A 12,850-nucleotide genomic window follows, 5' to 3' on the forward strand; every position below is an offset into this window, starting at 1 on the left:
CTTCAGAAAATAAGGTAATACAGTTGTTACATAGGCCTACATGTAAATGCGTGCGCAGACTCGAATTGAAAATCTCAGGTCAATTAAATGATCAAAATTAGGAGTAGGGTCCAGCTGCATGCGCCGGTAGAGTGGAGCTCCACCCGAAATACGTCATCTCCACAGGAAATATGTGATCTCAACTCTGTGTTACAGCGAATTAACCTTAACCCTTGTCAGTGACCGATGTGTGCTGGGCCTGCTGGCTGCACGATCGGTCCCACGAAACGCTTTACGGCTGTCACTGTCCGATCATGTGTGCCGGCTGCACTATCGGTTCCCCTGCGTTGGAAGCCAGCGATGAGTTTTATGCAGCCCTCCGATATTTCTTAAATCCATTCTTTTTATTTGTTTCTTAAAACTATTTTTATTAACTGTTTAAGATAATCCATGTCAGGGAGGACACATTGAGCTAGGACAGGATTTGTAAAATACCATTTCAATTAAAAGGACCTGGATCTGTAACAGCTGGATGAGTTTTTCAATCAAACCAGTCAAAGCACAAGAAGAAGTGAGCTATTTAGCCAAGCACAGATGCCTTTCAGTTTTAAAGTAGTTTGTAAAACCTGGAGTAGCTTGAATTAAGTGTCCTCCCGGCACACAGCAACATGGCGTCTCTCCGAGTGCGCATGCGGGGAACCGATCGTGCAGCCAGCACACATCGGGCACTGACAACCCTAACCGGAGCTCCACTTTACGCCCTAGATCACGTCTTTCCTGTGGAGATGACGTATTTCGGGTGGAGCTCCACTCTACAGGCGTCTGCAGCTGGACCCTTCTCCTAATTTTGGTCATCTAGCTGACCTGAGATTTTCAATTCGAGACAAGTCTGCGCACGCATTTACATGAAGGCCTATGTAACAATTGTATTACCTTATACATTTTCTGAAAGGTTAGTAAATTATCCCAACGTTTTTGATATAGCTCATTTTAGGGTTATGATGCTAGACCCTCTTGAAAATTAGCAATTCTGATTTAATATTATCCAACTGATACACTATATTTAGCAGAATGATTAATAAATTCAGTGATTAGTGAAAGACATGGTTTAGCATAGAGATTACCAACCTTTTGATTTCTGCGGACCAGTTTACATCGTACAAAAATTTCACGGACCAGTAAAACGCCCGGGAGCTGATATCGGTGGATTGTCTTCATGAGTGAGAGGTTTTTGGAAGGAAGAACATCAAAATGGTATCACTCTATCACTTTCTGCTTTCCTGTTATAACACCGACAGGGTTAACTAATCATTGAATTATAACATGTTTTGTGCAATAAACACATTAATATTTATCTTCCGATTACTACCAGCTGCGTGCGCTGGTGATTTTAGTGAAATTTGTCAGATTCTGATGATAATATTTATTTCTTGGGTAAAGCCGCATCATTTATCCACACGTTTCCTTGGCTGTTATTACAAAATGCCACGCGAGGTGGAGCCAGAGTACAATTTGAAAAAAAAGATTTTTTTTTTGTAGCTCAAATACTGTTTCTGTACATCTGCTATCTAAAAACTGTATTATTCTGTGTTTTATTTCTAGAGGAATATTGTAATGGTCGCCTTATATATTCTTGCAGAAATTAGGCCTAAATGATTATTGGAATGAATAAAATGTTGAGACTTTTATACTGTAGTATGAAAAATAAATACTAATTATCTTCAGTGCTGGATTTGTCATATTAGTTCAAGTATTTGGAATTTTATAAAAGGACCTTAACGAAAGAAGCGACTGAATCCTAATATTTTTAGCGATAATAGTCTTTTCTTATGTTATTGGTTAAATTTGAGCCTATGAAGAAACAGAATTTGTGCATATCAGCTTCAAGCCTTCAGAATGCTGCTATTCTTATTTGGAGAGTCAAGTGATAATGATTCCAGAAGAGAAGATGATTATATTCCTACGGAGTGATTCAAAAAGGAGGGAAGGACAGCCAAAATGCGTGCCAGCTGATTGGTGGTATGGTGTCAGACAATATAAACATACTAAACTATTGTTTCCTTTGGCAACAAGAGGAGTGATTCTGTCTCTGTGACAACATGCAGGTCAAAGGAAAACAGAAAAAGCATTAGACGGCATAACAGAAGGCAAGGTAAGCTCGTATACATTTCACTTATCTAAAATCGTATTATTTTATATTCATGTGTGTTTATGGCGTAGGGACTTTTTTATACCTTGGCCCTGGCATATGCTGCATGAAAATTTCACGGATGGGACGATTCCGCATGATGAATCCGCAGCATGATAACACGTTTGCTTACCAACTCTGTAGCTAATTTTCTGTCGGGCAGCATTTGTGTGACATTAAGTGTGGAGCTGTTTTATTCGTCGTTAAAAAAATATAATATATATTATACTGAATTGTAGTTTTTGTACCTCTAGTTACCGTCAGTTAGTACTAGTAATAGTTTATTGGTGTGAAGCTTACTGTTGTCTGACTTATTTGTGTCGTATTTCCTCCACAGCAGGTACTGAAATCAAAGTAGACCAGTGCTGAATAAATAAAGACAATCAAAAAGTCCACATGAGATTAGCAGAAGATGTCTTTTGTTAGAGAAGTTCTTGGCAAACTTGGGAACTCCCCCTCATATAGTGGGAACAAAATATTGTGGAGCACCTGGAACCCTAAACGGGTGCCGCTACGCCACGATGCCTCCCTCTCTAGCCACTACGCCCTCGACTACCGCTCCCGCATGGAAGAGCTGGGCTCAGACCTGGGCCTTCCGACTCTCACACTCGCAGGACAGACCTTCACCTATATTAATGGCCAGTGGGTGTCCTCAGCAGGCAGGAAGGGTCTGAATCTAAGGCCCCGGCTTCAGCAGCTGAAGAGGAAGAACCGTGCCCTGATGGAGGAAAACAACGCCCTTAGGATCCGGTTAGAGGTCCTGATGGACATGCTGACAGATGCTACAGCCCAGCTGCGGGAGCTGCAGATAGACGGTAGCCAAGGACACAGACGTGGCCTCGTGGAAGTCTTTCCCAATAAATGGTCCTAAGGGTTGAATGACCTGTGTGTCTGCGACTCTCATTCTTGCCTGGTCTTTTTTTTTATTGCTACCATCAGGATTTTTGTTTTATGAATAGTTGCATGTGAATGTGTTGTAGATTGTAAAGGATTTCACATCCTCCGGAGATTCATGGAGTCCATGGTGACCCTCCAGAGGTAGAGTGACCACCTAATCCATGTCGGTGGGGACACTATGAGCTAGGACAGGGTTTGCAAACTACCATTTCATTTAAAAAGACCTGAATTTCACTTTAGCACCGAGTTCTTGCTGTGTGCTGATTGGCCAGTCCCCTATAATCATGCACATGTCACTAATGTTAGTGTGAAACAGGTGGACGAGTCTTTCAATCAAGGAAATAAACCAGTAAAAGCGCAAGAAGAACTGAACTAAATAGCCAAGCACAGGAGCCTTTAAGTTTTAAAGTAGTTTATAAAACCTGAAGTAGTTCATAGACATAGATTAGGTGGTCACCCTATTCAGAAGCCTTTTAGTGGTTCCATGGCCCTGCTAAGGAAAGTATTCAGCAGCAATTTGTGGATGTCCATCAGATGGAGGTAACCCAGTCATTCTACCTGAAAGGGTACGTTATGAGTGATGTAGGCTGGGTGTGATCTTTTTTTGGTGTTTTTTTTTTTTTTTTTGAAATATCTTTTAGGCAGTTGATTTCTCATTAAGGAAACACAGTAAGAGAGCATAACCATCATTATATTTATTGAAATTATATAGCAAACAATATTAGAATGTCACATTGGTATTTATTCATCAATTCATTTAGTGCTCATACAATCCCCTTTTATCGCTGTTAGCCATGAAGACTTCAAAGACATACATACCATTGGGGATCGGTGGTGTAATTCATGAAATCATCTTCCTTTACGTTGCATTGAAACAGAGAGTTTGGGATGCAGCAACTGTTGAATATCACTGGAATATCATCACAATTCCAATAACTATTTCATCCCTGAAATTTAATAGACTGCGCTTTACGACGACTTGCACTTACAACCGAGGTTGTTTTAAAGAAATTGATTAAAAATACGTAATAATAACTTTGTGGCAGCCATATGCCCAGCAGTGCTGCGTTACTTGGTGTGCACTGCACACCATACGATAGTTGCTGTGGGAAATGACCAGAAGTGGAAAGCGCAGGTTCAGAAAGTACAGGCCAAGATTTTGTTTCAACCAACCAGTTGAGTATAAAGAGTCACAGACACAGAGTACTCAACCGGCTGGTTGAAACAAAATCGTGGCCTGTACTTTCTGGACCTGAAATTTCCACCTCTGGAAATGTCAGTACTGTATGGCAGCATGATCATCACACACATCTCCCAGTGTCATTCTCACACCTAAAAGTCAGTGCAGTTATCTTATACTGACATAAGACCTGACTGTCGGCACAGCACTCAGTTGTACACAGGGACAGTCTTATATGATAGGCCTAATTAGCAGATATTTCAATTTGTTACCAATTTAAATATGCATTTAACATTCTCAGGTAATTATTGCATAAGCTCTGGCTTTGTCTTCGCATGCATGGAATCGCATCCAGGTTAGGCCAGGAGTCAACACTGAACAGCGAACGCTCACACGTGACTGCTGATTTTAGGAAGCTGTAGAGAAAGATCCGGACGGTCAAAGAGGAGGGCCTGCCCTCTGGGCAGAGGAGATCATGCAATCTTCCGCAGCGCCAGTGTAAATATCATCTCTCCACCACTGTCCCCTGTCTCTCCCTCGAGGGCATCCTAGGGGCGTAACGCAGAAAAAGTGCCAGAACCAAGGATCTGGCTATGTCCGGGCCACTCAGGTGCGGGGGAAATGGTGCTAAGGGGGAGGGAGCGGGGGGTCACTCTATGGATTTCCTGTCTTTGTGGTCCAGCAGCACGTCTCTCTGGCCTACTGTGATGGTGTGGCCTTATCTTATGCAAGCAGGCCGCAGGAAAAGTGTAGACAGAACCAACTGTCTCCGGTGGCCCAGCAGAACCTATTTTCTGCTGGAATCCACCTCCTCTTCTCAGGTGGGCGTTAAGTGGGCTGCAGTTTGGGTATCCAAGAAGCATTAATAGTGAATTACTTCAGCTAGTGTGGTATAGAAACAAATAGCAGTCTGTCAGCATTTTTCACATGTAGGTGTTTTTTTTCCCTCACGGCGCCTTATTTTTCTAAAGTAAATGTAACACCCAGCGGTGTGGAGGCTGTCTCAGCCCCAGAAGGCCCTGATCTGACCCTTTCTTTCACACTGCAAATGGTTGATCCCTACAGAATATATGCATATATGCTCCATAGATTAAAGTCACAAGTGTCACGATGAGGGACCTCCTCACATCATCTTCATGAATATTTTCTTTTTTATTTTATGGTCAGTATAGCAATGATTGTGCAATTTATTTTTTCAAATCATGAGTCCCCAGATTACGACTGAGATACGTTCCCCAAGTCTGTCTTTAATTAGCGTTTGTCTGAAAAATTATAATACAGGACATAAAAATAAAATAATAATAATAAAATGAATTATACAGTAATAAAATTAACTACATGCTGTACCGTACTGTATGTTGAGCCAACAAACTGCTGAAGCCACACAATGCTTTTACAATCGTCCTTCGTCATTACGAACCATTGTGTTTAACCCCAATTTTTAACGTGTCAGACTTTATGGCGGTCCATTTGTAAGTACGAGTTGTCTAAGTCGAACCTGTGGACTGCCTCTAATCTGACTTTATATTATAGTATAGGACTGTATTTACCCATCAGTTGCTTATGCGGTGAAGGCTCAGAGAGACGGTATACTGTCGATCTTAATCCATTTGTCATGTAATAAATGTTACTGCGCTATGACAAAGTTGAAAATGAAGCATGAATATCGGAAGAGACAGCCGTAGTAAGCCTAACCTGGACTGTAGCTTCTCCATTCAGTAGCACAGGCAAGGCCGGACTTGTGCCTGGCCTAACCTGGACTGTAGCTTCTCCATTCAGTAGCACAGGCAAGGCCGGACTTGTGCCTGGCCTAACCTGGACTGTAGCTTCTCCATTCAGTAGCACAGGCAAGGCCGGACTTGTGCCTGGCCTAACCTGGACTGTAGCTTCTCCATTCAGTAGCACAGGCAAGGCCGGACTTGTGCCTGGCCTAACCTGGACTGTAGCCCAGGGTCCTGTTCTTCTCTGGTTATTACAGCAGCATTTCATGTTGGTGGCCCCAACAATGACTATAGCCCAGGGGCCTCCACCCTCCTAAATTTGGCCCAACCCATAGGCATAATTATTACTTAATTTTCCTTCTCAACACTCTATCTATTTCACCTCCAATGCCCATTTCAGTGTCCGTTCACATCCTGCATCGTCTTCTGGTAGAAAAATGGCTTAACCCAAGCTTTGATGTCCATCGATGGTGTTACATTCCTGAACTCGGAGGAATCTAGCCTTTGTCCCCATATATCATTCTTACAATCCACATTCCCTAGATGCCCCTTTCCCATTGGTCCAGCCTGTGCAGAGATAAGGCCACTTTTTCCACAAGACCCAAATTAGGAATTTCTTAGAGACGATATCTATGGTGTTCAGCAATCAGATTGGCTGTTTGGGATAGAGATGAGGAAGTCTAGATGCAGAGAGAGGAATCCCTCTAATTATACCCAAGCTTCTGCAAAATATGGGATAGTTTACTGTTCTATTATGGTCAAAAGCCTGAGAGAAACTGGTGTTCCCAGGTCACTGTCACACATTCCATGCAATGTAGCACAGTACAGATAGTCATCGTCATCTTACGACCAAGACTGGCTCTAACTGTCCGGTCGCAAGTCGATTTGGTTGTAAGTCAGCCCTTTATTTTATATGATAATATTATATATATATATATATAGTATACTCTATAATAATATCATATCATCTTTAAGTCATATTGTTTGGTATTTCTTAACCTTTTGATCTCCATTTTCTTAGTTCATTGCTGCTGGCAGTTGGGGTAGAATCTGTCTTACACTCACACTGGGCAACACTCGCACTGGGCAACACTCGCACTGGGCTACACTCACACTGGGCAACACTCGCACTGGGCTACACTCACACTGAGCAACACTCGTGCTGCCAGACGCTCCGCAGTCGCACACATTTTGCTATCTCGGAACGGTTGTATAGTCGATTAGTCATAAGTCACATAGGTCATAATTCGATGACGACCTGTATTTGATGGTGCCTACTGGTGTGACATAATAATGCTTAAGGGTACTAGAGTGTCAGCATAAAACACAAGATAACCAAATTGCATCATGTTGCATTGCATGTAATATCTGGAATGCAACAGAATATATTGCATGTGAATTTTCATGTCTGACACATAGCAATGCTTAATGTCATCGTCATCTTACGACCAAGACTGGCTCTAACTGTCCGGTCGCAAGTCGATTTGGTTGTAAGTCAGCCCTTTATTTTATATGAAAATATTATATATATATATATATAGTATACTCTATAATAATATCATATCATCTTTAAGTCATATTGTTTGGTATTTCTTAACCTTTTGATCTCCATTTTCTTAGTTCATTGCTTCTGGCAGTTGGGGTAGAATCTGTCTTACACTCACACTGGGCAACACTCGCACTGGGCAACACTCGCACTGGGCAACACTCGCACTGGGCAGCACTCACACTGGGCAACACTCGTGCTGCCAGACGCTCCGCAGTTGGACACATATTTGCTATCTCGGAACGGTTGTAAAGTCGATTAGTCATAAGTCACATAGGTCATAATTCGATGACGACCTGTATTTGATGGTGCCTACTGGTGTGACATAATAATGCTTAAGGGTACTAGAGTGTCAGCATAAAACACAAGATAACCAAATTGCATCATGTTGCATTGCATGTAATATCTGGAATGCAATAGAATATATTGCATGTGAATTTTCATGTCTGACACATAGCAATGCTTAATGGTACTACAGTGTTTTTTTTAACATAAAACATAAGACAACCCAAATGAACCAAAGCCTTTCTGTTCTGCAATGCAGCATATTGCATGAACATTTTTGGCCTGCAAAATTGCATGTTAACCACAGGTGTAAAGCTGACCATGAAGACTGGCAGTCTTTCATGAGCAAGGAAAAATGATTCCCAATGCTGATGTAAAATTGTTTTGTTCACTGACTTCAGCATTAAATTACAACAATTGTGTTAGATCTAACAGGAGAGTTTCTCACTGACTTTTGAAAAGACTCTTTCCCACTCTACTTTTTTTCCTGCTGCCACAACAAAATGTGTGGTGTTGTTATTTGGCTTGGCGTGCTCTTATCTGCGACAGGATGCAGGAACGAGGATTGTTTAAAAGGTTTCGCCGTTCAGTCGCTGACAAGCTTTCTTCCGTCCAATAGCTAGCGGTATCCTGCTGGGGGCCATTGTGTGCAAGTTGTCCTGATGGTCAAGTGAACAGCTGGATTTCACTACAGAAAGGCCTTAAAATTTAACATGCAGCCCAGTTGGATAATATTATTGTATTATACACTCCATATATGTATGCTATTTCATCGTTCTGTAAACTCCATGTTCAATATTATTCTATAATGCAATATATGTATAATATTTATATCTGTCTCACTTGCACTATAGCACATATATATTTTGTATATGCCTGTATATTTATATTATAAATAGTACTATATCTAATCTCTTTCTATCTTGTTTTTATATAGTTTTAAATTGTTTTTCACGCATATTTCCTCTGAGCATTGCAATAAGCATTTTACTGCAGGTTGTACTATGTATGATGTTGGATGTGACAAATAAAAATTTGAATTTGAAATACTGCTAATCACGACCACCTGCATTTGTGATGGCACACACAATGTGGTCTGCTGTTTTAAGAGCAAGACATTAGCATGGCACGGGTGTTGGCAATGGATGCAAGTGTGGTTTAGACGACACATTATTTAGCTTGTGTTTTCTTGAGGGAAAACAATAAGTGACAGAGGTTTTAAATTCATGAACCCAGTTCATAGGAGTGAGGTGCCCTCTCACCTCTCCCTCTGGCTAGAAATGCTTACTTTGTTGTGTGTATTGGAGGTGTTTCACCCAGCACCCCTCTGGGGTCACTGAAGCCTCTATCAAGACAGTCTTTGTTTCCCTGGTGAAAACCCTCCCTTGTGTTTCTGGCATGCCGATCACGAGATAGGACACAAGCACTGTAACATCTCAGTGCTGTAGCGACCCAGATGAGAAGAAATCGGATTAAAGGGATCTGATCAAAGTGTTTATGGTCATCAGAGTCAGATGAAGGTGTTGTGCCCCTGGCTCTGGTTTAGCCAGATGTTTTTGGGATGTAAACATAGGGTCAGGATAATAATGATGACTCTTTACTGATCCCGGTGGGGAAATTCTCTTTTTGCTCCATCTTGATCTCCATGACTCACATGTAGGAGAGAGTAAGGTTGGCAGTGAGGCACGGAGCTGGGGGTTAAGGGGCTTGCTCAAGGGTGCACAGATGTGCTTATTCTGCTGAAGCTGGGCACAAACTGGTGACCTTCTGACCACAGGCACAGCGGCTAATGCTGCATTCTATTTGAAATCATAGCTCGTAAATTCCAAGTTCCTAGTTGGAGATTCCAACTGTAACGCCCCTTCAAGTCATAATTCTGACTCATGAACTGACACAACCCCGAGCTCAGAATTCAACATGGCTGCGCCCTTTATCAACAGAAGTTAAATCTGTAGTTTTGCACTGTTTACTAGCACTTTTGTCTTTTTTGTGGCTCCTTAAATCGGTCGTACACACAGTACTATGCAACCACTATCTGTGGATGTGTTGCTACACAAAATACCAAGTAATGTGTTGGTATTCACTAATATTGCTAACAATGGCTAACAATAAACCGGGCTAGAACTGAGGCCTGTTTCATTAAACAGGATTTCTTGCTGAAGTGACTTGTCGAATTTAAGGTAGTCTGGGCTAAACGTAAGTGAACAAAGATGAAGGCCATTTAAACTGGGGTAAATTAAATCCGACAAGTTATCCAGCTAAGCAAGAAAACTTGCTTTTAGAAACGGGTCCCTGGTACTGCTACATGCCTTCCGACTTGCTGTACTGAAACGCTGTTAAATCGTGTGTGATGTCATTCCCAATGTCGAGTTCCAACCTCTGAGGTACATGCAACGCAGCATTAGCCTGCTGAGTCACACGCTGCCCCCCCCCCAATTTGGATAACAGGGCTGGTGGTAGATGGGCTGGTTGAGATGAACCCAAGGAGGGACACTTGGTGCGTTTCCACTGCCACCAAGAACCGAGCAGTACCGAGAACTAGCGGTTTTCCATTGCAAGGTATGCGAGCCGTACCCGAGGTCTTAACTGCACTGACATGGCCCGGCTTTCTGGTAGGATCGACGAATAAGGCATACAGGAGTAGAGTACTAAAGACAACACATTCACCAGATGAGAACAACAACAACACAAGCTTGTCTCTCCTCCTAGGCACACAGACATGGCCAGCTTGTTAAAGGTAGGCTGCTCCCATCAGAAAGAATCAGTCCGGATTGGTCGGCTCTTCCACCGAAGCACTCAACCACCAATCAGGGGCTGCCCTGTATCTGAAGTGGATAAGGCTGGACAGCCAGAAGCACCAAACATGTTTTTGCCGCTTTGCAGATCTGGTAAAGGGGGAGACAGAAACAAAAAATCAGACATCCACACCCCTGAACTGGATACTGAGTGAGTTATGAAAATTTTCTCTTCAGTTACAGAATTTAGTTGAGCTGAGGGATCCTGTTAATAAGGGCAAAATGATATAATGAAACACTAATAAACACTTTGGACTAAATATTATGCTTGTGGGATAGCAGACTTATCTCATGATCACCGTTGTAGGAGCTCATTAGGACACAATAGGCTCCTCTCACCTTTCATTTTCTAGATTTATTATACCAAGGTCAGCTGTGTGATAGATGGATCTGATCTCTTTTCCAGGTGCTGTTTGTTATAAGACCGGGATTCCCCCTCGAACTTAATTTGGAAGGAGGAAGCGTACGGCATTTAACTGACTGACCTAGTTAGCAAACAATAAAAATGAAAGAATTTAAGGCAGAAACAAATTCAACTCGGAGAAAACAAACTGTATCTTTACTAAATAAACCTTAAATCGCATTCAGCCCCACAGTGAAGAGCTTCACACCACTTCATTTCAGTAAATACTGTAGTAAATGCTCATGTCAATAACACCCATCGAAGAGGAAATAGGAAGTGGTAAGCTCGAAATGGCTTAGAAATGCATACATGTTAGACAGTGTCAAATACTGTGTCAAATTAACATGAATAATTGACTGCCAAGCCCTAAAACTCTAATACCGTAAACTGTGCATTGCTGATCCTCAAACCCATCAGATGATCTGATAACCCAGAAATGTCACATTCAGATAAATCAGTGTCTATAAATCCAGTCCTCAGGAACCTCCAAACAGGCCATATTTTTGCTCCCTCACAGCCCCCAACACACATGTATCAGGTATTCGGTGTGATTGGTTGTTTGGCTCAGGTATGCTGGGAGTCGGGAGGGAGCAAAAATGTGCACTGTCTGGGGGTCCCAAGAACTGGGTTGAGAAACACTCAGCTAAATTATAGCACTGTACAGGAACTACTAGTATGCAATAAACATGTGAGAGTTAAGAACAGGCATGAGTGAGAGAACAAGAGCGATGAAAGAGTGGGGCATATGGAGATGATGACTTGATTTGAGTAGCAGAATAAGTAGTGAGAGGGTGTGTGATCTGTAAGGAGTGTCTGACAGAGGTGGCAGAAAGTTATGATGGCGTGACTGGGAACGGTTGAGTCAGGACAATAAGAACAGCGTAGAGTGAAGTGTGTGCAGGAACACCTGAATCATCATAGCTGAGGGCAGAACAGGTGTGTAGAACAGTGTGTTGACTGTGTGGGCACCGTGTAGAAACACGAGACCCTCCACCTCTCCCCATACTCTCTAATACCCTGTCCCATACCCGTAATACCCTGTCCCATGGCCGTAATACCCTGTCCCATGCCCGTAATACCCGTAATACCCTGTCCCATGCCCGTAATACCCTGTCCCATACCCGTAATACCCTGTCCCATGGCCGTAATACCCTGTCCCATGCCCGTAATACCCGTAATACCCTGTCCCATGCCCGTAATACCCTGTCCCATACCCGTAATACCCTGTCCCATACCCGTAATACCCTGTCCCATGCCCGTAATACCCTGTCCCATGACCGTAATACCCTGTCCCATGCCCGTAATACCCGTAATACCCTGTCCCATGCCCGTAATACCCTGTCCCATGCCCGTAATACCCTGTCCCATGGCCGTAATACCCTGTCCCATACCCGTAATACCCTGTCCCATGCCCGTAATACCCTGTCCCATGCCCGTAATACCCTGTCCCATTTCCGTAATACCCTGTCCCATACTCATAATACCCTGTCCCATTGGCATAATACCCTGTCCCATGCCCGTAATACCCTGTCCCATGCCCGTAATACCCTGTCCCATACCCGGAGCATCCTCCACCAAAAGGCACATCTTCTGCGTATGAGGAAACGCATGGTGCTCAGACTGTGCCCCTTCGTGTTTCCTTTTCTCTTTCCAGGGCCAAACTCCATCTGGCTCAGGAAACCAGGGCTGGGTCTGCTGTCTCTTCTGGGTTTCCGCTTCATTATCCTCATCTCTGGCTCATTGCGAGTTTGGATCACCATTCCAAGGAAACCATTTATATTTCAAATTAATGGTACCTATATCTCGAGGAACATGTGAAATTGCCATCCCTCTCGCGTTTCATCCATCTTAGAAAC

General features: G+C 42.8%; 1 long non-coding RNA gene and 1 pseudogene across 2 annotated transcripts; both read left to right on the forward strand.

Moving 5' to 3' along the window:
* Positions 1 to 126: 126 nt before the first annotated feature.
* On the forward strand, positions 127 to 2,569 carry LOC140577608 (uncharacterized). 2 transcript variants are annotated; one of them, XR_011993605.1, is made up of 3 exons: positions 127 to 1,233; positions 1,861 to 2,131; positions 2,505 to 2,569. It is a non-coding gene; the product is annotated as an uncharacterized lncRNA (long non-coding RNA). The 2 variants fall into 2 exon arrangements; XR_011993606.1 differs by having other exon boundaries at positions 1,898 to 2,131.
* A 10-nt stretch (positions 2,570 to 2,579) lies between these two features.
* On the forward strand, positions 2,580 to 3,038 carry LOC111859812 (protein chibby homolog 1 pseudogene; annotated as a pseudogene).
* Positions 3,039 to 12,850: the final 9,812 nt, after the last annotated feature.

Source organism: Paramormyrops kingsleyae, chromosome 10 (assembly GCF_048594095.1).
Source record: "Paramormyrops kingsleyae isolate MSU_618 chromosome 10, PKINGS_0.4, whole genome shotgun sequence".
In the NCBI taxonomy this organism is placed as follows: Eukaryota; Metazoa; Chordata; class Actinopteri; order Osteoglossiformes; family Mormyridae; genus Paramormyrops; species Paramormyrops kingsleyae.